Below are 26,994 nucleotides of genomic sequence, written 5' to 3' on the forward strand. Positions count from 1 at the left end.
ATCAGGGCTGTGCAGAAGCCCGAGGAGATTATACAATTCCAAACTAGCATCCTGATCTGTAGGGCAGACAGAAAGACAATAGGAGGGAGAAGCTGGATTTAAACATGGCAAAGTGAAAACACAGCCTTGGATCTGGGAAGAGTTGATGATAGCTAAACTAAGAATTATAAAGTGGGTTTGAAACTTCCTGTGGGAGCCCTGCGTTGGCCTGTCTTCCCGCCCCATGGACTCTGTGCCAGCAAACACATCTCCTTTGCACTTGTCAGCATTCTGTTCTTGTTAGAGACTGGATTCCCGGCAGTGTGAGAGACCAGCACTGCTTGATATGCAGGACCGGCACTCCTGCGACAGTCTCTGCACGCTTAGGTCCTCATGCTCTGGAGATGCTGTCCCAGCCGACCAGGCAGTAGCTGGGTGTGCTGCAGGGGCCACGGGCACCCTGGGGACAAGCCCTCACCTCTCCCCAGGGAAAGCTCCCTCCTGCTACCTCAGTACCCTGCCCCCTCCCATTTTGGATATTTTCCCCTCCATGTGAGTGTGCCTGGGCCACCACCTCCCTTCACATAGCCCAGTAGGTAGATTTCCAGGTTCTGAATCCTTTGCAGAGGAAGGGTGCTGAGGGACTGACTAGGAGGGGTTGCCTGGGAAGGCCCAGGTGTCCCTCTGGGTGAGGGGACACCCCAGGAGAAGAGCCTCCTGGGGTGCTGTAAATGTTCTCTGTCTCAGTCTGAGTGATGGTTGCATAAGGGTGTGCATGTGGAAACATGTACCCAGCTGTGCATTGAGATTGTGCACTGAACTGTGTGTCAGTTCTATCCTGAGAGAGAGAGAGAAAAAATCTAGAATCTGGTTCTGACTCCACTTAGGCTTGTATGACCTCTGGCTCTTGCCAAGCCTATAAACAGGGCTAAATATAGTACTTGTCACAGAGGAGGTTGTGTGGATGAAAATAAAAAGCATTCAGCATGTGTAAAGGGCTTGGGACAGGATCAGTGCTCAATAATAGATGGCAAATATCATCATTATTGTTGGAGAAAATTACTCTTCCAAAGTGATAATGAATGTAATGAATGCAAATATTTTGATTTAAAATCCCTCGTTGCATATTGGAGCATCTGGACTCCATCTTTCAGGGCCTTAACTCAGAGGTGTGACCAATAGTGGGGATTTAGGCACTGAAGCAGGCTAACAGAAGGAAATCATCCAGCAAGGGGCCTGGGAGGGCTCTTTAAATTCTAGCAGCCGGGCAGCCCCAGCCACCTGGCCGGCCTGTGCAGGCTGGCCTCACCTGTATATCACACCCATTTCAGCCACATGTCTCAAGTCCTAGAGGCAAATTTCTGATGAATTCATTTTTAACCAATAAACTTCACTCATATGCAGAGTGTAAATTCTGGATCGATGTGCTCTGACACCAAGGCTGAGAAACATAGTTGTAACTAATGGCATTATCTCAGCTCAGCAGTGGAAAATCAGAGCCTTCTTGATTCTTTTTCTGCCATCATTAAAATCTGTTCTATTCTGCCCAGGAAATGGATGAGACCCTGGTATTTATTGCTGACCTCCACTTTGCCTGTAACTACTTAGAAATCCATAGAACTACAGGATGTCTGAGCTCTACAACATCTTAAAGAGTAGCTAAATGAAAACCCCTTGCTTTATAGATGAAGTGGGAGGAAAAGTAACTCACACGAGGTTCATTCATCTTGAACAAGTATTTATTCAGCAACTGTGTGCCAGGATTTGTGGTAGACCCTGGATTACATAAGTTGGCATGGAAAATTCCTTCCAGCTCTCTTCTGGAGTTCTCCCAAGCCAGGCCATGACTTGAGTCGGTACTGCTTGATATGCATCGATGTCTTTGATAGAACGGTAATGTAGACAGTGTACAGCAGCTGGAGTACTGAGTTATATAGTCAAGGGGGACGCAGGGGCTCTGTTGGCTGGCATTGTACACCACGTGGGCTTATCAACAGGTAAGACCCGAAGGCCGGTGCCCTGAGCTGGGTGGAGGGACACGGGCTCCCCTGCAGCCTTCTCATAATCTCTTCTGCTGCATGCAGCTCTTTGGGGCATCACCTTTCTTTTCTGACTTCCCGATTTTTAGCCTACTCTACCTAGTCATCCTATTCTGAACTCAACCACCTACATGTGCTGGAAAGAGAAATAGAATACGCAGAGGCCTGACCCTGGTTCTCAAAGCCCCTCCACCGAGGGACCCGACAGCTTGTGCTTTGCTGTCATTCAGTCTCTCAGTCAAGTCCGACTCTCTGCGACCCCATGGACTGCAGCATGCCAGGCTTCCCTGTCCTCCATTATCTCCCAGAGTTTGCTGAAACTCATGTCCATTGAGTCAGTGATGCTGTCTCATCCTCTGCTGCCCCCTTCTTCTATCCTCAATCTTTGCCAGCATAGTTTTTTCCAAGGAGTTGGCTCTTTGCATCAGGTGGCCAAGTGTTGAAGCTTTGCAGCATGTGCTATGGGGCAGGAAACCACATTTTGTCACCCTCCAGGCAAGTAACTGACACTTTTGAAATGGACCAGACACAAGGCACCAAAGAGTATTGAGGGCTGTGGCAAAGTGGAGGTGCACTTCTGCAGAGAGGGACAGTCACTCCCCAGCCTGATGGGTTTTTCCACAGACATTACAGACCCAGGGCTGCCACAGCTTTAGACTTCTTCAAAATAAACAAGAGACTGTTTTTTTAAGATCATGTGTCCCAGTTTTTTTTAATCATTCTGTAGATCAAAAAAAAAAAAAAAAAGAAAGAAACATTTGCGAGCTCCTGGTCTGCTTAAAAAACACAAAAGACCTGCTACCTCTAAGGAATGGTTCAGAATATTCTTTCAGATTCAAGGTCAGCAGACGTAGAGAATGAGAATGGGCAGAACAATGTTTGAGTATGAGAGTTTGTTACTTCTTGGTTCAGAAAAGACAGATATTGTGAGCAGATATTGTGAGAGGGAGCTGTAATCACGAGGAAGCTGAATTCCAGCCACGTTACTCACCTCTGCCTCTGGGAAAGTCATTTCAGTAATCTGAGCCTCCTTTTCTCTGCTGGTAATATGGGCTCATGCCATCTTCTCGAGAATTTGTCATTCAATCAAGAGACTTTGTGCCACTGAAGTAGTCCAACTACTCATTCATTCATTTGAATATTTTTTAAGAACCTACCACTCATGTGTGGAATCTGAAATATGATACAAATCAATATATCTGCAAAACAGAAAAAGACTCACAGACATAGAGAACAGGCTTGTGGTTACCACGCGAGGGGGTGGGGGAGGGAAGGATTACGAGTTTGGGATTAGCAAACTAGTATATACAGGATGGATAAACAGTAAGGTTCTGCCATATAGCACAGGGAACTATATTAATTATCCTGTGATAAACCATAATGGAAAAAGCTTTATCTATGTATAACTGAGTCACCTTGTTGCATAGAAGAAATTAACACAACATTGTAAACCAACTAACTATATTTCAAAAAAAAAAGAACCTACCATGCAGGAGTCACAGCGTATGAGCTTGCAAGAACTAATAAACAGAGCAAACACCATTCCTGGCCTCAAAAAGCACACAGTTGACAGGAGAAGGCAACTTCAGAGGGAGTAACAATGCAGCGTGGCAGATGCTTTGATGGGGTGGAGGGCGTTATGCAAACACCCCAAGATGCAGCCTCATCTTCCGTGCCTCTTCCCTACCTTTCTAGGTTCCCATCAAGGGTCTCCAGGCTGCTTCCCGAACATGTCAGCCTCCCATGCCAACCTGTTTTCTGTCTTCAGTTCAGTTCAGCCACTCAGTCGTGTCCAACTCTTCACGACCCCATGAACCACAGCATTCCAGGCCTCCCTGTCCATCACCAACTGCCGGAGTCTACCCAAACCCGTGTCCATCGAGTCAGTGATGCCATCCAACCATCTCATCCTCTGTTGTCCCCTTCTCCTGCACTCAATCTTTCCCAGCATCAGGGTCTTCTCAAATGAATCAGCTCTTTGCATCAAGTGGCCAAAGTATTGGAGTTTCAGCTTTAGCATCAGTCCTTCCAATGAATACCCAGGACTGATCTCCTTTAGGATGGACTGGTTGGATCTCCTTGCAGTCCAAGGGACTCCCAAGAGTCTTCTCCAAAACCACAGTTCAAAAGCATCAATTCTTTGGTGCTCAGCTTTCTTTATAGTCCAACTCTCACATCCATACATTACTACTGGAAAAACCATAGCCTTGACTAGACGGACGTTTGTTGACAAAGTAATGTCTCTGCTTAACTTAAAAAAATTATTTTTTTCTTTTCCTTGCTATGTCTTGGAGCTCTCGGGATCTTAGTTCCCAGACCAGGAATGGAACCCATGCCCCCTGCATTGGGAGCATGGAGTCTTAACCACTGGACCACCAGGGAAGTCCCTATCTTAACATCTTGGTCCTTGCTGTTTACTCTGCTTGGAATGATCTTTCCCCAGCTATTTTCAGAGCTCCTTCTTTATTTCACTCACACTTCTTCTCCCAGAGATGTCCTCTGCTCAGAGGTGTCCTCCGATTGTCCTGCTTAAAATAGCAACCCCATGTGTTCTGCTCTAGGTTTTTATAGTACTGGCTGTCACCCGATGTTCTAATCTCCCAGCTCCATGGGAGTCTGGACTTAAATTTATTTTATTCACTGATTTCTCCCCTGTGCCTGGAACAGAACTTAGATCCTGGTTATTATTCATCAAACCTTTGTTGAGTGAATGAGGGAAATATCCATACATGGGGGATCCTAATGGAGATTCAGGGAAAGCTTCTTGGCAGAGATAATGTTTAAACCAGCCAGTTGGTCAGATTAAAAAGTTCTTCAGGTAAAGATGGATGCATGGTTATCTTGGGCAAAAGACTGAGCATATAGGAAGTCCTGGATATTAGTAAGAGTTTATCACAATAATGAAAGAAGTTTGAGTGAGATTGGGTGATAAAGCATGGAAAGGGGGGCTGTAATAGAGAGAGCTGTGGATGGAGAGGCAGGCAGGAGCTAGGGGTAGAGGACTCTGAGGACCTAACATGGAGTCTGGGCTTTATCCCACCAGCATAGGGATGCAAGTGGTGCAGCCACTTTGAAAAATAGCTTCACAGTTACTCATGAAGATAAATATACATTTACCATACAATCCAGAAGCACCACATCCAAGTGAAATGAAAACTTATTTTCACACAGAAGAGTCTATGTGAGTTTTTGTAACAGTTTTATTCGTAATTACTCAAAAGAACTATTCTATATTTTGCATGCTGTGGTGGTTATACCACTCTGTGTTTGTGAAATTCTCCATAATCATATACTCCATGGAGTGATTTTACTGCATGGAAATTTCTCTTTGATTAAAAGAACTGTGGGGAAACATTAGCGGGTTCTTGGTAGAAGAAGAACACTGTCAGATTTGTGTTTTCAACAGATTGCTGTGGCTGGGGGATGACAAGAATGGAAATGGGACCCCATTGAGGGGTCGATAGCAGTGGGCCAGGTAACAGATGACTGTAGCTTGGACAAACTGGGGATGGAAAAAAAGTGGAGGATTGAGATATATTTAGAAAGTGGAATCAGCAAGACTTGGTAATTAGATTTGAGGAGTGAGGATAGGGGAGTGTTCAAGAATGATGCTGAGGAATTTGGACTGAGAACAGTTGAGTAAACAGTGGTGCCATTTGCTGTATCCACAAGGATGTGAGGAGAAGGAGCAGGCCTTGAGGAGCACATGGCCTGGGAATACCACGAGACAACAGTGGGTTGGTACACGTCGGGAGTATGATGAAGGTTTTTATCAGTTTGATTGGTTCTGTTTTATTTTAGCAAGCTAGCACATACCTGAGTGCTTGCTTCTAGGGGCTTCTGTGCAACCATAATAAAAAATCCACCTGTCTTGTAAGTTCCCATTGAGACTTCCTGTTCTGTAGCATCGAAACACTTTCCTCTTCCAATCTCAGTGCTGCCAGTTGACTGGTTAAGCCACTGTGTTGACTCAATTCTTGTCGTCACAGCCATATCCCTAAGAAAAATGTAAGTCAGACGCTGCCCTGTTCCCCATACTGATGACTATTTTCAAGGCGATTTAGAGAGATAGCAACAAAACAGAAAATTTCAGAAAGAAGTCAATATAAATGCCCTGGAAAAGAGAGCTGTCTCCCTCCCAGAGTCTTTAGCACCTGTACATGGACGTGACTTGGACGGTTTTGACTGCACGAGGAACAGGAATCTCGCACACCCTGCTCTGCTTTGTCAGCTCCTTCCATTCTCTGGCCCAGATAAAGCCAGAGGGTGATCTCCAGCCAAACCACCTTATTCTGTTTTCATGCGGCCCCAATTCTGTGTGGCCTGGCCCGGCAGGAGGACCTCCAACTGAATGAGTGTGGCTCGTGGCCTGGAGAGTGTAGATTTCTTTCAGAACACTCAAAATTCTCAACCAATGTTTTAATATTGATCCTGAAGATATTCTTGTGAAGTTAATTGGAAACTCTTACTTATATATACAAACAAAGAGACTGAAATGCAGAGGCATTCATTCTAGACAAATCAGCCTCATTTCTAAATCAGGATAATGGCAAAGTATTAGTTCCTTCATTTTCCCGAAAACATCTTACTCTTGCCTTAGGGGCATGTTGCAAGGTTATGGGCTTTCTAAATGTCAAATTCAATGAAGTTGCTTTTTAATCGTTATTTCTTGGTGGGTGGGATTACAGGATGGTTTTGATGTTCTTTATGATTGTGATTTTTGGTTTTTCTATAATCAGCATGTATTACCTTTATAATTGGGAAGAAAATGAAAGAAACTTCCTAAAAAACCAGTATGCACAATATGAAACCATTTTTAAAGGAAAATGGACATATGAGATTATACAAACAACCAAATGTTAAAAGCAGCTGTTGTGTCTGACAGGCAATATGGGTGATTTTTCTTTGTTTCCTGGTGCTTCCTAGTGTTTTTCCAATTTTCCTTTTTTTTTTTTTTCCTTACTTTTTGTAGTTTTCTTTTGATGAATATAAATTACTTATGTAATCAGAAAAAAATAAACCATTCTTTCAAAAGTGCTATGTAGCGTTCCTCTCAATTAAGGTGGTAGAATTCTAAGGGTGACGAAACTGACTTTAAGTCGTGACACTGAGAGTAATTAGCTGTGTGACTGGAAGAAAGTCACAACCAGTGGAGTGACTCATGGCTTAAAAGAGGGCTCAGATTATTAGTGCCATCTACTCCTGGGAGAGCGGAGAAGGCAATGGCACCCCACTCCAGTACTCTTGCCTGGAAAATCCCATGGACGGAGGAGCCTGGTGGGCTACAGTCCATGGGGTCGCTAAGAGTCGGACACAACTGAGCGACTTCCCTTTCGCTTTTCACTTTCGTGCATTGGAGAAGGAAATGGCAACCCACTCCAGTATTCTTGCCTGGAGAATCCCAGGGACGGGGGAGCCTGGTGGGCTGCTGTCTATGGGGTCACACAGAGTCAGACACAACTGAAGCGACTTAGCAGCAGCAGCAACTCCTGGGAGAGGGGAACTTCTCTGCTGGGTCAGCGGTAAAGAATCCACCTGCCAATGCAGGAGCTGGGGGTTCGGTCCCTGGGTCAGGAAGATCCCCTGGAGAAGAAAATGGCAGCCCACTCCAGTATTCTTGCCTGGGAAATCCCATGGACAGAGGAGCCTGGTGGGCTAGAGTCCATGGGGTCACAAAGAGTTGGACACAGCTTAGTGACTAAACAACAACCCCCTGGGTGTCAGGTCCCAATGAGCTAATGCATGTGAGACACTTGGAAGGAAGGTGCCACAGCTGGAACCACTGTTCTAGAAATAATCTGTGAGGTATTGTTAAGGGAACATGTTGTAATTTGAAGGCATGTTATTTTTATTTTGAAGGAAGAGACTAAATCCCAGTTATTAAGCCAGTCTCCTGTACTTTGGCACTTTTTGTGCCAACTTGATGTCCTGTGAGAGTGGAAAGGGGGAAAGTTTGTTCCTATATGCCTTGGCCTCCTGCCACCATCCAGGCTCAGGCCCAGGGATCTGGCCGTGGAGGGTGGAGAGCCAGGGGCAATGTGGGGGCCTGGGGCACTGCCAGCCCTGGGAAAGGGCTGCTCCTTTTGGTTGGGACCAGGATTCAGGGAAATCTGCATCTGCTGCCCTTTGGAGTCTCATTGGTCACTGAGCCTGAACCTTCCAAGAAATCAGACAATCAGACCCTCTGACCAAGGAAGCATGACTCTTGGCTGCACATTGAGAGAAAATCTATGGCTGGGTAAGATGGCTCCATCAGGGAACTAAAGCCATTGTTCCCTCCCAGTTAAAAGTCATGTAATTATCCGTGTTCACTCGTATAGTTTTATGATTCACCCAGAGTGTGATGATTCACACACGGACTCTGTAAGAAGGAAAAAAGAATGACATGGAAAGAACAGCTTACAGATCAACCTGTCAAAATAGAGGAGATCATCTAGCTATCAATCTCCGTGTAATGTGAGAGAGATTTATATTTTTCTGTTTCTTTGAATTTGAAGTTTCACTAGGCATTTAATAGTACATTCTCATGATACTTCTCTTCCTCTCCAGAAGTAAAGATGGAATTTATTTATTCAAGTTCTTCTGTGGCTCAGCATTGGTGCAGGGGGTGGAGACTGCTTTTAGAAGCTCGCATTCTGCTCACACTTTTGCTAAGACCTCTTTATTTTTACGTGATATTGGTATATTTGTAGAACTAAGGGTCCTTCATTGCCTTTTCTATATTATACCTACCTTACTTTTCCATATGCCCAAAAGAAAGAAAAAAATTTCCCCTACTTTTCAAGAAATTTTAGGAGTCATTCTATGGTTAGAAAAATCAGCAAGCACATTTTCAGTTTATAAATATTAAAATTGAATGTTGGAAGTCATCTTGAGGTACTAATTTGCTTACTCTTAGGGTGACCAAAATGCCTCTAAGCACCTTACAGAAGTGGCCAGCTGTCTTACTTCTGCAGCAGGATGTGAAGTAGGATGGACCTGACTGTCAGGCTTCAAAGCTGAGGGCAGTAGATGTGAAGTCATCAGCAGGACTTGCTACGAGGTTGGAACCAGTTTTGCAATCCACAATGTATCACCACCTTCACCTACACATAAAAAGGCAACAACAGTGCTGAAAGGTTAGTAAGAGGATTTCTCTGAGCCCAAAATATTTCTTCCCCTCCCCCTACTCAAATTAAATGTAGGAGACAGCGTAGAAGATACCAGGGTTTTGGCCAGGAGGGGAGAATTAATCTTGCACATTCACCCCCAAACTAGCTGCTTGCATTACTATAGAAACTCAAAACTGCCATGGATTTAAAAGAATTTGGGGCAGAGTTTGACAAGAGTTCTCCGGAGTCCGCAGGTCACAGGGCCTATGAAAGTCCAAAGGGGAAAAATTGATGGAATTGTACCCAATGGTTTGGGGGAAGAAGGAGGGCTGGTGGGACAGTAAATAACACTGAATTCTGTGGTGGGAGAGGGTGGACGTCATCCTGTCGTCTATGGCTCAGGGGGCCACCTCAGGTGGAAACCAGGCTCTGTTTGCCTTGAAAGGACCCACCCAAGGTGGCTGCCCTTGGGGACTAGACAACCCAGCAGAAGAAGACTGAAGGGTCAGCTGTCACACAGGAGCTGAAGAGGTCATGAGTGGCCAGCTGGGAGATAATGGTCTCCTCTGGGAGCTGTCTCCAGCAAGGAGGTCTCCAAGAACTAGAGGAAAGGATGAGTGAAAGAAAAGGCCAAGTTTTGCCGTGTAGAGGGCTCGCAGCCACAGTGCTACAGTGCTGGGCAGTAAGGCTCTGCCCCCTGCCCTTACCTGGTTCTGTGGAGTTACGTGAAGTGAAAGTAGCTCAGTCGTGTCTGACTCTTTGCGACTCCATGGACTGTAGCCTGCCAGACTCCTCTGTCCATGGAATTTTCCAGGCCAGAATACTGGATTGAGTTGTTGTTCCTTTCTCCAAGGGATCTTCCCAATCCAGGGACCGAACCCACATCTCCCACACTGCAGGTGGATTCTTTACCATCTGAGCTACAGAAGCCCTCTGAGGAATTAAGAGCAGCAGTATCAGCAGGGGAGAGAGTTTGAGAGGGTGAATAAGAAATGGTCCATACTCTCCTCCCTTCCTTAATGCAGGTATTTGAGTCCCGGGGCAGGCAGGAGGGGCAATTCGAAATGCATGAGAGATTGAAGTGCTGGGTTAGACCAGCTGGACTGTTTACCTGAAAATGACCTGAAACGCCCTTGAAACCTGACTGACTGGAAAAGGAAGGGGTCAGCTTGAGTTCCCATCGAGATGTGAGGAAGAAAGACCCCAGCAGAGAAGGTTAGAAGTCAGTGGGTGGGAGAAAAGTGAATGCATTCCATGAGGGTCCAGCTCCTCAGTATTTCAGTTATCTGAGTATGGATTCCACAGACGTGTCTTTGCATACCGTGATTTGTGAGCACTTTTTAGACACAGTCTCTATATTTGACTTATAAAAAGATTGCTTTACTCTCTTCACCACCCGCCTTGGCAGACCTATATCCCTGATCAACAGATCTAGTCTAGTTCTGGATTTGAAGAGCTCCTCTATTCTGATTCCTCTGCTGAGATTTTCATGTTAAAAGCTGTGTAGATAGTCCAGAATAAAAAATTGAAATCTCAAAAGGCAAATTTTCTGTTGAAATAGAAGATATAGTATTTTTAAAGCATGACTGGAAGTCTTTCTCTGAAGAAAAGTTTCGTTTTTAATAGAATCCTAGCATTCAGTATGGGTTTCCCTAGAGGCTCCGATGGTAAAGAATCTTGTCTGCAATGCAGTAGAACTTTGTTCAATCACTGGGTCAGTAAGAAACCCTGGAGAAGGGAATGGCTACCCACTCCAGTATCCTTGCCTGGAGAATCCCAGGGACAGAGGAGCCTGTGGGCTACGGTCCATGGGATAGCAACAGTTGGAACACAACTGACTGAGTTTCCCATGTGGTGCTAGTGGTAAAGAACCTGCCTCCAATGCAGGAGACATAAGAGATGTGGGTTTGATTCCTGAATCGGGAAGATCCCCTGGAGGAGGGCATGGCAACCCACTCCAGTATTTTTGCCTGGAGAATCCCATGGACAGAGGAGCCTCGCGGGCTGCAGTCCGTGGGGTCGCAAAAAGTCAGACATGACAGAGCGACTAACACTTTTAACTAGAAGCACATTGATTAAGACACCAAACTCAGAGGCTGATTCTTTCTCTTCCTAGTTGTGTGACCTTGAGCAAACTACATAAACTCTCTATTCTTCATTTATTTTCCTTTTAAAAATGGAGGTAGTAATAGATACCTGTCTTGTAGAGTTTTAAAGAATAAGTTGATTAATATATGTAAAATGCTTAGAACAGGGTCTGGTACCATGGTAAGCACTTCAGGACACTCATCATTGTTGCAGACTCTGTCGGAGCCTGAGTCATATATTCTGGCTTTGAGAATTCTCACACCCATGCTTAGCTATGATGTCTCTTTCTCAACTATCTTTTCATGGATGGAAATTTTCTTATTCAACCTTTAAGGAACATTTTTGGGTTAGTTGTCCTATGCCAGAAACTGGATAGATACACAGAGTCTCAGCATCACTTGCTAGTTGAGACAGGAGTGGGGTAAAGAGAAAAGAGAAAGATCTGACCCAACCAGAGGCTGGCTCCCACCTACTAACCTGGTACATGTTCTTCTTGGTTTCCAGAGAGAGGGTGCAGTAGTAAAACCTTAGCTTGTCAGTAACGAGAATCCAATGCCAGTGTTTTTACTAGAATGTCTCTGCTTTCATTTGGTTGGTTGGTTTCTCATCTATGGTGTGCCTGAGTAGTATAATTTCCTCTTGACTCAACTGAATAACCTGAGAATTTAGAATCCAGAGATGTATGCTTGAATGGAGGCTATGCATTTTCTAGTCATTGAGTGAGTTGCTTAACCTTTTGACATGTCAGTTTCCAACTCAGTGAAATAAGCACAGTGATACCTGACCATGTATCCTACAGAACTGCTAAGGGGAACACATCAGAGAGTGGGCAAGTTAGATTTACCAGATTCTGGGATGAGTTCCTGAAATGACCCCTATTTAGGGAGCTGCAGAAGCTTTGACTTTGACTAGAATGTCCCAGAGGGTATCCCCTAATAAATTCTTCTTTTTCCCTTCATTGAATATCTCAATATAAAGTCTGGGAGAATATAGCTCAAAATACAAGTTGTGATTAATTAGCTTAAATAAATGTCTATAAGACATATTGGTTAGTATGATAATTATCCCTAGGGGTTTGTTTGTTTTTATAGCTATGCACACAGTTTCACTCTTGAGAACCCCAAGGAACAAAATGTTATTGGCATCCTCTCCAGAAACAAAGAGCAGCTGCATTTATTTGGGACATTTCCCAGGCTGCTCCCTCCAGCATGTGTGAAGGATGCTGTTGATCTGTCAATGCACCATTGAAGGAGACTGAGCTCTCACCACCGTCCTTCACCAGCACTTACACGGTCACTGGGTATGCCAAGTGGGTACTGTGCTACGTCTTATAACACCATGCCTATGGCCTGAGACAAAGGGATTTCTGCCCACACTGGCGTTCCCCTTAAAGTACACTGTTGTGACTATGGAACCCCAGTCCCATAGAAAGTCCTGAAATGTCCCAGCTTCATCAGGCTGATCTCATCCTAACAATTGCTGCCTTATATAGGACTTCCCTGGTGCCTTAGACAGTAAAGGTTCCGCCTGCAACGCTGGAGACCCGGGCTTGATCCCTGGGTAGGGAAGATCCCCTGGAGAAGGAAATGGCAACCCACTCCAGTATTCTTGCCTGGAGAATTACATGAACACAGGAGCATGATGGGCTACAGTCAATGGGGTCACAAAGAGTTAGACATGACCCAGAGACTAACATTTTCATATTCTTTCACAGAGAAGGATAAGACTGTCAAGGCTGGAAGACTACTGAGTTGTTCTCTTCAGTTCAGTTCAGTCACTCAGTCGTGTCTGACTCTTTGCGACCCCATGAATCACAGCACGCCAGGCTTCCCTGTCCATCACCAACTCCCGGAGTTCACTCAAACTCATGTCCATCGAGTCAGTGATGCCATCCAGCCATCTCATCCTCTGTCGTCCCCTTCTCCTCCTGCCCCCAATCCCTGCCAGCATCAGGGTCTTTTCAAATGAGTCAACTCGTTGCATGAGGTGGCCAAAGTATTGCAATTTCAGCTTCAGCATCAGTCCTTCCAATGAACACCCAGGACTGATCTCCTATAGAAGGGACTGGTTGGATTTCCTTGCAGTCCAAGGGACTCTCAAGAGTCTTCTCCAACACCACAGTTCAAAAGCATCAATTCTTCGGTGCTCAGCTTTCTTCACAGTCCAACTCTCACATCCATACATGACCACTGGAAAAACCATAGCCTTGACTAGACAGACCTTTGTTGGCAATGTAATGTCTCTGCTTTTTAATAGGCTATCTAGGTTGGTCATAACTTTCCTTCCAAGGAGTAAGCGTCTTTTAATTTCATGGCTGCAATCACCATCTGCAGTGATTTTGGAGCCCAAAAAATAAAGTCTGACGCTGTTTCCACTGTCTCCCCATCTATTTCCCATGAAGTGATGGGACCAGATGCCATGATCTTAGTTTGCTGAATGCTGAGCTTTAGGCCCACTTTTTCACTCTCCACTTTCACTTTTATCAAGAGGATTTTTAGTTCCTCTTCACTTTCTGCCATAAGGGTGGTGTCATCTGCATATCTGAGGTTATTGATATTTCTCCCAGCAATCTTGATTCCAGCTTGTGCTTCTTCCAGCCCAGCGTTTCTCATGATGTACTCTGCATATAAGTTAAATAAGCAGAGTGACAGTATACACCCTTGACGTACTCCTTTTCCTATTTGGAACCAGTCTGTTGTTCCATGTCCAGTTCTAGCTGTTGCTTCCTGACCTACATATAGGTTTCTCAAGAGGCAGGTCAGGTGGTCTGGTATTCCCATCTCTTTCAGAATTTTCCACAGTTTATTGTGATCCACACAGTCAAAGGCTTTGGCATAGTCAATAAAGCAGAAATAGATGTTTTTTTCTGGAACTCTCTTGTTTTTTTGATGATCCAGTGGATGTTGGCAATTTGACCTCTGGTTCCTCTGCCTTTTCTAAAACCAGCTTGAACATCTGGAAGTTCACGTATTGCTGAAGCTTGACTTGAGGAATTTTGAGCATTACTTTACTAACGTGTGAGATGAGTGCAATTGTGTGGTAGTTTGAGCATTCTTTGGCATTGCCTTTCTTTGGGATTGGAATGAAGACTGACCTTTTCCAGTCCTGTGGCCACTGCTGAGTTTTCCCAATTTGCTGGCATATTGAGTGCAGCACTTTCACAGCATCAACTTTCAGGATTTGAAATAGCTCAACTGGAATTCCATCACCTCCACTAGCTTTGTTCGTAGTGATGCTTTCTAAGGCTCACTTGACTTCACATTCCAGGATGTCCTGCTCTAGGTGAGTGATCACACCATCATGATTATCTTGGTCATGAAGCTCTTTTTTGTACAGTTCTTCTATGTATTCTTGCCACCTTTTCTTAATATCTTCTGCTTCTCTTAGATTCATACCATTTCTGCCCTTTATCGAGCCCATCTTTGCATGAAATGTTCCCTTGGTATCTCTAATTTTCTTGAAGAGATCTCTAGTCTTTCCCATTCTGTTGTTTTCCTCTATTTTTTGCATTGATCGCTGAGGAAGGCTTTCTTATCTCTCCTTGCTATTCTTTGGAACTCTGTATTCAGATGCTTATATCTTTCCTTTTCTCTTTTGCTTCTCACTTCTCTTCTTTTCACAGCTATTTGTAAGGCCTCCTCAGACAGCCATTTTGCTTTTTTGCATTTCTTTTCCATGGGGATGGTCTTGATCCTTGTCTCCTGTACAATGTCATGAACCTCCGTCCATAGTTCATCAGGCACTCTGTCTATCAAATCTAGGCCCTTAAATCTATTTCTCACTTCCACTGTATAATCATAAAGGATTTGATTTAGGTCATACCTGAATGGTCTAGAGGTTTTCCCCAGTTTCTTCAATTTAAGTCTGAATTTGGCAATGAGGAGTTCATGGTCTAAGCCACAGCCAGCTCCCGGTCTTGTTTTTGCTGACTGTATAGAGCTTCTGCATCTTTGGCTGCAAAGAATATAATCAAGAGTAGAGCTCAATTCTGGTTAGCCATTAGAATCTGCTTGGGAGATTTTGAAAATATTTGATGCCTGATCAGCCTTTATCCTAATATTCTGATTTAACTGAATTGCAACAGAGTCCTGGCATGTGTGTGTGCTAAGTTGCTTCAGTCGTGTCTGACTCTTTGTGACCCAATGGACTGTAACCCTCCATGCTCCACTGTCTGTGGGATTTTCCAGGAAAGATTACTGGAGTGGATTACCATGCCCTCCTCCAGGGACTCTTCCTGACCCAGGGATTGAATGCACATCTCTTATGTCTCCTGCATTGGCAGATGAATTCTTTACCCCTAGGGCCACATGGGAAGCCCAGAGTCCTGGCATTTGGTGCTTTACAAAAGCTCTTCAAGGTTGAGAACCACTGGACTGAAATCAGGACTAGAACTACTGTCTCTCAATATCTCATGCAGACAATTAGAGAGAAAACGGCTTTGGTGCAGGCATCTTTGAATTTTGACATCTACCTCATTTACTTATTAATTGAGGCCTTGAACAAATTATGGATGTGAGAGTTGGACTGTGAAGAAGGCTGAGCACCGAAGAATTGATGCTTTTGAACTGTGGTGTTGGAGAAGACTCCTGAGAGTCCCTTGGACTGCAAGGAGATCCAACCAGTCCATTCTGAAGGAGATCAGCCCTGGGATCTCTTTGGAAGGAATGATGCTAAAGCTGAAACTCCAGTACTTTGGCCACCTCATGTGAAGAGTTGACTCATTGGAAAAGACTCTGATGCTGGGAGGGATTGGGGGCAAGAGGAGAAGGGGACGACAGAGGATGAGATGGCTGAATGGCATCACTGACTCGATGGACGTGAGTCTGGGTGAACTCCGGGAGTTGGTGATGGACAGGGAGGCCTGGCATGCTGCAATTCATGAGATCGCAAAGAGTCGGACATGACTGAGTGACTGAACTGAACAAATTATTGAAATTCTCAATTTTCTTGCTTATAAAATGGGAAAAATAACACTAATGTCAGATCATTCGGGTGAAATTAAGTGTAAAGACATATATGTCTGTTTTTTTCACTCATCATGAGCAACTTGAAGATAGGGATCATCTGGTAATTTAAAATAACATTTAATTGAGAAACTACTATGTGTCAGACACAGCAAATATAGCATTTATATTATCTCACTCAAGCTGCACAACTCTGAATCAAAGAATAATTTCATGCAATGAAGCATATTAAAGAGACAGATAAGGCAATCAAGATATGTTCAAGATCTCACAGGTCACAGCAGAACCAAGTGTCAAACTCAGACGTTTCTGACTCCAGAGTTTGTTACCTTAATCGATGGACTACAGTGTTTCCCTAGACTGTGCTAACTGTTGTCTCTCTCTCCCTTAGCATGACACCTGCCACATGGAAGATACTATATAAATATTCAATAAAAGTATAAGAATGGAAAGATGTGAATGAATGAGTGAAGGGATGGTGAATGAATGAAGTACCTCGTTCATAGTAAACAGTCAGTTACTATTGATTCTTCGCTCTGTTGATCAGACTACTCTATCAGATAAAAAGGATTTGTCTTCAACAGAGGCAACACGCAGTAAACAAAATTATAATGTGCCTTATAGGAAATTGCCATAGGAAAATGAGATCAATCCCATTCTTTCATATGCCATTAGGCCAGATATGATTTTCACTCAGAGCATGTTGGTAGTTAATAGCAGAAAAATAAATATCAATTCATGCCAGTTTTAGACTCCTCTTAATCTTTCAAATGACTATTTGGACATTGGCTGTCATGATATTTTATGTATTTCCTGTATGTATTCTGAACGCAGCTGTGCTAAGACTCTGAGGGCTTATTTTAGCACACAAGAACAGCTTGGGATAGTCAGAAATGCACGATATGTGGGATCAGCAAGCCGGAGTTCAGGTTTTGGCTATTCACTTAGCTGTGAAGCTTTAATCCCAAACATCTCAAGTAAAGTATGCCTACCCTAGAGGTTTGGGACATTATGCTGTAAGGTCTCAGAGATGCAGGATAAATGCAATGCCTTCATTCATTCATTAAGCAAATATTCACTGAATGCCAGCCATTGAATTATAAGTGAAATGAACAAGATGGATAAGGTCACTGTTCTCATGGAGACTGAGATTCTTCAAAGAGAGACATGTAATAAATAAGATAATTTTAAATACAGATTAATGCTATCTTTGGAAAAAAAAGATAACATGAAGTTATTTTTAAAAGGCTTAGTAGAAAGTTTAAGAGGGCTGGTGATGGAATATTATTAGTTGTCTACCCAGAATCCTCTTTCCCCTTTCTAATAGTCTGTTGTTTTCAATTTGATGTCTGTTCTTGCCACATACCACCCATGGGATGGGTACTGATTAACTTAAGCTAAACATATTCAACTCCCCAGTGGTTTAAGGGAGCTACATAACCTAAATAGTCCAGTTGGGATTCTGGCAAGCAATCTTGGTATCAAAGTTGCTTTCTCTGCTTTTCCTCTCAGAATCAGAGGATAAAGATATAAAGACAGGGATTGTTGGAGGCGTCTTGCCCCTAAAATGGAAAGAACTTGAGGATGCAGACAAGGAGAAAGAGCACAGTGGGTGAATCCCACCGGGAGGTAAGCTAACTCTGAGGTTGGCCTTATCTCTGAACCTCGAGTTACAAAAGCAAATAAATTCCTTTATTGCTTAAGCAAATTTGAACCAGCTTTTCTGTTTATTCCACCAGAGAATTCATAATGGATACAGAATTTGATTCCAGGAGTGGGATGCAGTAAAATACAAACCTAAAACGTGGACTTGTCTGAGCAGAGGTGATGAGGTGAAGAGCAATGGCCTGCTGGGACTCAGGCTTGTGCCTACAAAGTGCATCAGGAAAAATGGCAGGAAAAATTCAAGATTTGGGATTCTAGTAAGGTCCTGCAATGGAGCAACAATCTTCAGATGAAGTGTTCCATCTGACAACAGAAGAAAGTATGGTTTTACTTAGAAGGCTCTCTCTGGATATGCATGGCAAGAAAAATGCCTGGAATCCGGCAATGCTACAAAGACCAAATACTTGACTCCAAGTTAAGGTTCATACAAGTAAAGACAGGAGGTACAGCTGGGGCAAAAGACAAGCCTATCTCCTTAGATCACTCCTAAATACTTCCTGTGAAATCGTTCCCACCTGACAAAGCAAACAAGTGCAGCTGTGATGGAACCAAGGCCAGGGAACAAATCATTCCACTCCAGGTTATTATCAGAAACTGTCCAGTAGCAGAAGCCAAGATGAAAGTAGCATCCATGACATTAAGGTCTAAGGGGATGATAATATTATTAATACAACAGAGGTCTGCTGTTAGACAATAGAACTTCCTAGACTCCAATACAACTGGAGACAGCCTCTCTGTCTATTGTTCCCAGCCTGCGGAAGTGACTAGTCAAATGTCTTGATGATACCTAAGCCTATAAAGGAACTGTGTCACCAAAGACATCCCAATCCTGCATGATCAGAGTCTTGACAGCTGAAATGCTGTGGCATTAGGGTTAGGGTTAGGGTTAGGGTTCTTTGAGGTCACATGCACAGAATCAGGGATGCTAAAATTATGTAGCCCTTGGAAAGGAAAACTTCTCTAGATATGTCAATGAATGAAGAGCCTCCAAGAGAAGAAAACCAGAGGCTGCCAGGTTGGTTGACTAAGCTACTCCTCTACTGACGGAGCACTATCAGATCATGATGCTGAAAAGAAGGGAGAAAATTCTTAGTACTCCCATTTCCAAGCCAGCGTCCTCAGATTTCCCCCGATTAGACTAAGCTATGTTCTCACCCCCAAGTCTTGTACCCACCCCAGGGGAATTATGTCTTTTATGTATAATTTGCCAGTGGATGTCTATGTTCATGAGAGTGTGTGTTTTCCCAATTCTCCTCTTTTTATAATTGAGACTTCTTTCATTGAAGTTATCTATATTCTTTGTCTACTGTTATATACTGAATGTCTTGGTGATTGATAAATTAGTCTTAACTAAGTGTGAAGAGCTACACTGACTGAAAAAAGTTTTTGTATCACTCAGAAGTCCTGACTTGGAACTAGATGTAGTAATTGGATGATACTTTAGTTGTCTATTTTGGGGGACAGAATGAGTGTACTTTATGTAGGTATGAATGAACATTTAAAAATATGCATGTATGGGAAGATGGGTGTATGTAGGTATTGCATACTCAAAGATGTGGGCTGTCTAAAACCACTTAATGTTTATCCTAAGACTGAGCAAATAAGTGAATAAATTATGGAAAAGGAGAGCCAAATTTCTCATGGCCTGGGAAAGGAGTTATAATTAAGGAAAGGAGAAAAACTAGAGTGAAAATAGCATTGGATTAATATTGGAGGTTACCCCACATGGGACTCATGGCTTTTGATAGTTAGATGCATATAGAAATATACATAAATACAAGCCTGTATGCTCACATATTTATTTTATAGCTCCATTTTCAGAGAGCCCTAGACACAATACCAGTAATGAACACACCAATTGCTCAGATTTTGGTTTCTGAACACTATTATCCAATGAGAGTTACTATGGTTCCTTGGAGAAGTAGCTGATTCTAGGCAGAGAAAGAATAAGATGGGAAGGAAATGTCTCATGATGCCGGATATAAGGAAATATTAAAAACGAATGATGAGAATCTGTCAAAAAGGCACAGGAGTCTACTTTAAAAAGCTCTCATTATCAAATCTGGGACAACATAAACAGCAAAATAAATAATAGTAGTAATGGATTATAACCCATAGAATAAAATAATACACAAACTGTACTGATGTAAAGTGAAAATGAAAGTCCTTCAGTCGTGTCTGACTCTTTGTGACCCCATGGACTATACAGTCCTTGGAATTCTGCAGGCCAGAACACTGGAGTGGGTAGCCTTTAAATGGCAGAGAAGAAAAAGCATAGTAGAATTCCAACTAATAAATGTAGAAAGATTAAGGTCAAACATTTGTCAAACACCACAGTGAGAATTGTTTCAGGCAAGATTCATCAATAAATGTTAAGACATTGGCAAAAAAAAAAAATGATGAGAAATAGGGTTTTTAGGTAATTTCAAAGTATATTCCCCAAAGCTTCTAACTAATTACAAAGGAGAAAACAGTAACATTATTATAAAGAAAGATGGTAGGCACCACATAAAATTCAGAGATTAAAATTTTCATCACTATAATGGTCCAAGTCATCATCCTGTGTCTTTGCTTGTGATGCACTCAGATGAATATAGTATCACTCTGCAGTATTTGTCCCCAAAATGTATAACCTTAATTTAAATTATGAGCAAACATTATGCAAACACAAATTGAGGGCCATTCTACAAAATAACTGACCAACGCACTTCAAAATGTCAAGATAATGAAAGACAAAGGAAAGCTATTGGAATAAGATAGCTGTATCTATTAGAGAAAATTTTCTGATTTTAATCTTTGTGCAGATGTTATGTTAGATATTAACTTTTGGAGAATCTGCATGAAGAGTACACAGGAAGTCTGTCCTGTGTTTGTAACATGCTTGGCAAGCAAAATTCAAGATGAAAAGTTTAACATTTTTTAAATTAAAATATGAAAAAAAATCCTCAGCCTTTCAATTGTTTCCATGGTCACCTCTTCTTTAAAACCTTTGCAGACCCCTTAGTTATTGTAATTCCATACTTAAATTTATTTCCATATTATAACAGTTTCTATTATGACTCAAAGGTCCATAGACTGGCAGCCTGTAGGCTACTGCTGCTGCTACTGCTCAGTCGCTTCAGTCGTGTCCAACTCTGTGCAACCCCATAGACGGCAGCCCACCAGGCTTCTCCGTTCCTGGGATGCTCCAGGCAAGAACACTGGAGTGGGTTGCCATTTCCTTCTCCAATGCATGAAAGTGAAAAGTGAAAGTGAAGTCGCTTAGTCGTGTCTGACTCTTAGCGACCCCATGGACTGCAGCCTACCAGGCTCCTCCATCCATGGGATTTTCCAGGCAAGAGTACTGGAGTGGGGTACCTTCTCTGGCCTGTAGGCTAAAGGGACCTTTAATCTCTTTTTATGTTTGGCTGTCACAAAAGTTTGCCCGTTTCCACAAATTTGATTTGTCATGGCTCCCAACTACTCTTTATTATCTCAAACATCAGGCTAGCTCTACTCATTTATAAAACCAGTGGTTTTTTAGTAGTTTAAACATTTCTACCAAAATCTTGAAATCCTGTATAACAATATATCAAAATATGTTTTCATAGATAACTTTAGACTCTGTTCAGATAATTGCATTCACTGATTCATGGTCTGAGTAAACTGTTCACTTGACTTTTATTACACCATGAAAATAAGTGCTATTTCATTTTTGACTCAGAAATAGCCATTAGTCACCAAATTCCTAACACTGCTCTTTGAGTTTAATAGAGGTTTAGATCAATCACAAAATATATGAAAATGAGGAGATTCAGCGAGATTCTACTTTTATTATTCATTTCTCAGAAACCTGAAGGGTTCTTGGTTTAGGGATTACATCATCTCTTCCAGAGTCTTCCTCTACCCCATAATCACCTGGAAAGCTTTTAATTTAAATATTGATGCCCAGATGCTTGTCTTGAAGATTGAGATTGAATTCCTATGCAGTAGGGCCTAGACATTCATGTATACATGCATATGTGCTTAGTCCCTCGGTCATGTCCGACTCTTTGTAACCCCCATGGGCTGTAGCCCACCAGGCTCCTCTGTCCATGGGATTCTCCAGGCAAGAATACTGGAGTGGGTTGCCATTTTCTTCTCCAGGGGATCTTCCTCACCCACAGATGGAACCTACATCTCATGTGTCTCCTGCACCGTGGGCAGATTCTATACCAGCTGAGCCACTGGGGAAGCCCCATATATATGAATAATAAAATATATATAGTAGAAATATGTATTTTTAGTTTTCCCAGATGATTCTAATATGCACCTAGATTGGAGAATCATTGATCTTTCTTGGTTACAGAGCATCCATTGTCCTGGGGCAAGGTATAACAGGAACTTGACAAAGTTTACCCCTTCCCAATACTCCTTAACATATAGGGTGGGTCACTGAGAAGAAATTATACATTAAAAATCCCTGGGGAGCTTGTAAAGCATAGTGATTCCTGGGTCACACCCTCATAAATTCTTTTATTTTTTTGGCCATACCATGCAGCATGTGGGATCTTAGTTCCCAGACCAGGGATCAAACCTGTGCCCCCTGCAGTGGAAGCACTGGAAGTGTGGAGTCTTAACCATTGGACTGCCAGGGAAGTCCCACCATCATAGATTCTGATTCTGTATTTCTTCTGCACCCTATGCTAATCACCAGTTAGCTACTTCCTAGAAAGAAGATCTGCAGTTCACCCTTGTTCAAGGCTCTATTTCTGAATCACTCATCCTGACCCATTCATTCCTCCCACCACTTTGCCTCTTAATCTCACAAATTTCCAAATCATCACTTTTCGATCTTCAACTTTCCCATTGGACTTTCCTTCTGGCATTTTCTTCTTGGCTCCCCATGCACCATAGTATGATCTCCCTCAGCGAACCTGCTTTTGTTTGTCTTGGGAGACTGCCCACACATTACGTCTATTTTTCCCAGAGATTTCTCCTCTTCAAATTTACCTTCCCCATCTTTCATATGCTTTCATTTACCCCAGCTTGAATCTTCTTGGGTTAGTTGATTAAAAAGCCATCTTAAAACTTTATGGCTTAACACAACAAATATGATTTTATGGGATAACTCGATATTTATTCTACTCTGGATCAGCTGGGCTGGAGTGGGGCTCACTCACATCTTTGAGACCTCAGTTGAGATGGCTGGGACAGCTTGGGGCCTCTTTCCATGTGATCTCTCATCCTCTGTAGGTTAGCCTGGGCTTCTTCAAATGGTGGTAGAAGGACCCTATAGGAGCAGCAAGAGAGGGCAAGCCCCAATAAGAAGTGTTTCTTCAAGTCTCTGCTTGCACTGTGTTTGCTGATGTCTCATTGGCCAAAGCAAGTCACTGGCCAAGACTGAAGTCAAGGTGGGAAGTGATTACCCAGAGGCATGAATCCTTGGTGCCCATTACTACGAAAGCAGACAAGAGTTTTCCCCCTAATTCCAATTATTTATGCCCCTTTGTGGTGCTGGAGAAGACTCTTAAGAGTCCCTTGGACTGCAAGGAAATCAAACCAGTCAATCCTAAAAAAAAAACAACCCTCAATATGAATTGGAAGAACTGATGCTGAAACTGAAGCTCCAATATTTTGGCCTCCTGATGTGAAGAGCTGACTCATTGGAAATGACCCTGATGCTGTGAAAAATTAAAGGCAAAAGAAGATGGCAGCAGAAGATAAGATGCTTAGATAGCGTCACTGACTCAAATGGACATGAATTTGAGCAAACTCCAGGAGATGGTGAAGGTCAGGGAAGCCTGGCGTGCTAGAGTCCATGAGGTCGCAAAGAGTCGGACACAACTTAGCAACTGAACAAACAAAACAAAAACATGTGCAAAATATACTTTCTCCCTCTGAAGGCCCCCCAAAGTCTCATTTAACTATAGTGTTAGGCTCAGAGTCTAGAATCTTGGGATTTCTAGTTCAAACAGGGATGAGGCAGTTCTTGGCTGTGACTCTTTTGGATCTAGAAACCTGTAAATGAAAAAGAGAAGTTATATACTGTGCACACACGCAACAAACAGTGAAATCCAGGGCAGGACAATTGCAGTAAGTACATCCATTCAAAAAGAGAATTAAAGGGCAAGCACACAGTGACACCCACGCCTAAGAATTCTGGGGTCCTGCCAGGCGTATGTCGCCAGGTTGCCCTGCTCTGATCTCCCTGGAAGTAATTTCCTAACCCATTGTTCTCCACTGCCCCTGGCGCCTCTGTCCAGCTCTTGGCTCTGTCTTCTGAGACAGCATTCCTTTTCCATAAGAATTAGCCTGTGTTGGCCCCCGAGTAGCTTTTTGAGCCTAATTCTTACTCATACAAAAAGTTGGGTGCCCAAGGGCTGTATTGCAGCTTATGAAATTTCAGACCCTTTTACTCCAAGCTGGTTATGGTTTTATTTGTTTTTTATTAAGATTCTATTTCACCAAAGCAGTTTTCAGCTCATAGCAAAATTAAGGGAGCAGAGCAGAGATTTCCCATATATCCCCACCCCCACACACGCGTAGTCCTGGTATAGTCTCCCATTATCAGCATAATCCCCCTTTATCAGGTGGCATATCTTCCAAGAATCTTAAGGGTATTGTTCCATGGCAGCCAATCATGCTCAAAATAGAGAGATGACAGTCTTTAAAAGAATTGTGGATAGCCCCCCATACATCAGTTCAGTTCAGTTCAGTTCAGTCGCTCAGTCGTGTCTGACTCTTTGCGACCCCATTGACTGCAGCACGCCAGGCCTCCCTGTCCATCACCAACTCTCGGAGTTCACTCAAACTCACGTCCATTGATGATGCCATCCAACCATCTCATCCTCTGTCGTCCCCTTCTCCTCTCGCCTTCACTCTTTCCCAGCATCAGGGTCTTTTCAAATGAGTCAGCTCTTTGCATCAGGTGGCCAAAGTATTGGAGTTTCAGCTTTAGCATCAGTCCTTCCAATGAACACCCAGGACTGATTTCCTTTAGTATGGACTGGTTGGATCTCCTTGCAGTCCAAGGGACTCTCAAGAGTCTTCTCCAACACCACAGTTCAAAAGCATCAATTCTTCAGACCTCAGGTTTCTTTATAGTCCAACTCTCACATCCATACATGACCACTGGAAAAACCATAGCCTTGACTAGATGGACCTTTGTTGGCAAAGTAATATCTCTGCTTTTTAATATGCTGTCTAGGTTGGTCAGAACTTTTCTTCCAAGGAGTAAGTGTCTTTTTATTTCATGGCTGCAGTTACCATCTGCAGTGATTTTGGAGCCCCCAAAATAAAGTCTGCCACTGTTTCCACTGTTTCTCCATTTACTTGCCATGAAGTGATGGGACTGGATGCCACGATCTTTGTTTTCTGATCCACCTCCAGGTGGTACATTTGTCACAACCACTGAACCTGCACTGACACATCTTCATCACCCAGAGTCCATAGTTACATAGGGTTCACTCATGGGGTTGTATGTTCTATGGTTTTGAACAAATGTATTAAGATGGTTAGATAGCATCACCAACATATGGATGTGAATCTGAAGAGGGTTCAGGAAGATAGTGAAGGATTTGGAAGATGGTGAAGGATTCTGGAGATGGTGAAGGAAAGGGAAACCTGGTTTGCTGCAGCCTGTGGGGTTGCAAAGAGTCGGACACAACTTAGTGACTGAATGACAACAACAAAATGATATCAATACACTTCCTTCATCATGGCATCATGCAGAGTATTTTCAGTGCTCTGAAAGTCCTCTGTGCTCTGCCTGTTCATCCCCGACAAATGCTGGCAACCACCATAGTTCTGTCTTGTCCAGAATGTTATTATTGCTAAGTCGCTTCAGTCGTGTCCGACTCTGTGTGACCCCATAGATGGCAGCCCACCAGGCTCCCCCGTCCCTGGGGTTCTCCAGGCAAGAACACTGGAGTGGGTTGCCATTTCCTGCTCCAATGCATGAAAGTGAAAAGTGAAAGTGAAGTCGCTCAGTCGTGTCAGACTCTTCACGACCCCATGGACTGCAGCCTACCAGGCTCCTCTGTCCATGGGATTTGCCAGGCAAGAGTACTGGAGTGGGGTGCCATTGCCCGAATGTTACTATAGTTTTTGTTTTTTAGTACAACTCTCTTTAAAATGTCATAGGTGTTCTATTATTGTCACTCATGTCTGCTTCAAACCACATCCATGATTCTTTTTAAGACTGGCATCTCTCTATTTTGAACGTGTTTGGCTGCCTTAAGATTCTTAGAAGATATGCCACCTAAGATATTTGACTGTAAACCACCTTATGAAAGCCCCAATTCAAGAACAAGGCAGCTTCAAAAAAATGAACAGGAAGGAATCATTTCTGCAAGAACAGGAAGGGTAGCAGGACAGAGCGAGACCAGGAGTTTGCACGGAGCAGATCTGGGACACTCAGTTCTTGCTGGGTGTTGTGTGGATGGGTTGAACTTGATTGAAAGCGCAAGACTGGGCACACAGCCATAATTTGACGGCTGCCGTCCCAAGGTCTATTCAGTTTTCTGAAGTATTTTTAAAATGTAACATTATTTTAAATGTACCCTTGCAAGTTTTTTATGATATTTGTTATATTTGTTTTAAATCTTTCTCCATCAGATTAATATGTTATCATTTACCAGTCCCCTGTAGTACCTTATGTAGGCAGTTTTGGTTTTCTGCTATTATCATCTTTATAAATTTTTACTCTCAAATTCATTGATTTTCCAATATTTCCCAATATTTAAAAAATCAGATCACTGGTTAATAGTACTGAAACCTACTTGAGGCAAATGAGATAAGTCTAGTGTTTTCCAGAAGGATTGTAGCAATTTATAACACTGTCACCAGGCTACCTATTTCCCTGAAGCCTTATCATCATTGAATTTGATCATTTTTCTTTTTTTAGAATTTAGCAGACAAAATGGCCTCTTCTGGTTTTAATTTCCATTTCTAATTTCTAAGTAGAGTAATAATTCTTCCTTTTGTTAAATTACCCAGTCATTTTTCTTGTGTGGCATCTGCGCCAATTGTAGAGTGTAAAATTAATGTTAGATTTAGCTTCAAATGACAAAAACAAGAAAGTCCAAAGGACAAAAAATTTAACAGTGGCTTTTTTCTTTCTCACATAAAAGACATCTGGGGACAGTCCAGGGCTGCCAAGCACTCAAGTTGTCAGGGACCCGGGCTCTATAACCCTCGGCAACAGCG

The 26,994-nt window shown here is 42.9% G+C and overlaps 1 long non-coding RNA gene across 2 annotated transcripts in view; it reads left to right on the plus strand.

The window, feature by feature from the left end:
- LOC102395220 overlaps positions 1-20,867 on the plus strand; it is a 112,128-nt gene extending 91,261 nt beyond the window's left edge. For both annotated transcript variants that reach the window (XR_006546667.2, XR_006546666.2), the window contains 2 exons: positions 17,674-17,790; positions 17,901-20,867. This is a non-coding gene — a long non-coding RNA (uncharacterized LOC102395220). The remainder of the gene's footprint in view (positions 1-17,673; positions 17,791-17,900) is intronic.
- The last annotated feature ends 6,127 nt before the right edge of the window (positions 20,868-26,994 follow it).

Source organism: Bubalus bubalis, chromosome 19 (genome assembly GCF_019923935.1).
Source record: "Bubalus bubalis isolate 160015118507 breed Murrah chromosome 19, NDDB_SH_1, whole genome shotgun sequence".
In the NCBI taxonomy this organism is placed as follows: Eukaryota; Metazoa; Chordata; class Mammalia; order Artiodactyla; family Bovidae; genus Bubalus; species Bubalus bubalis.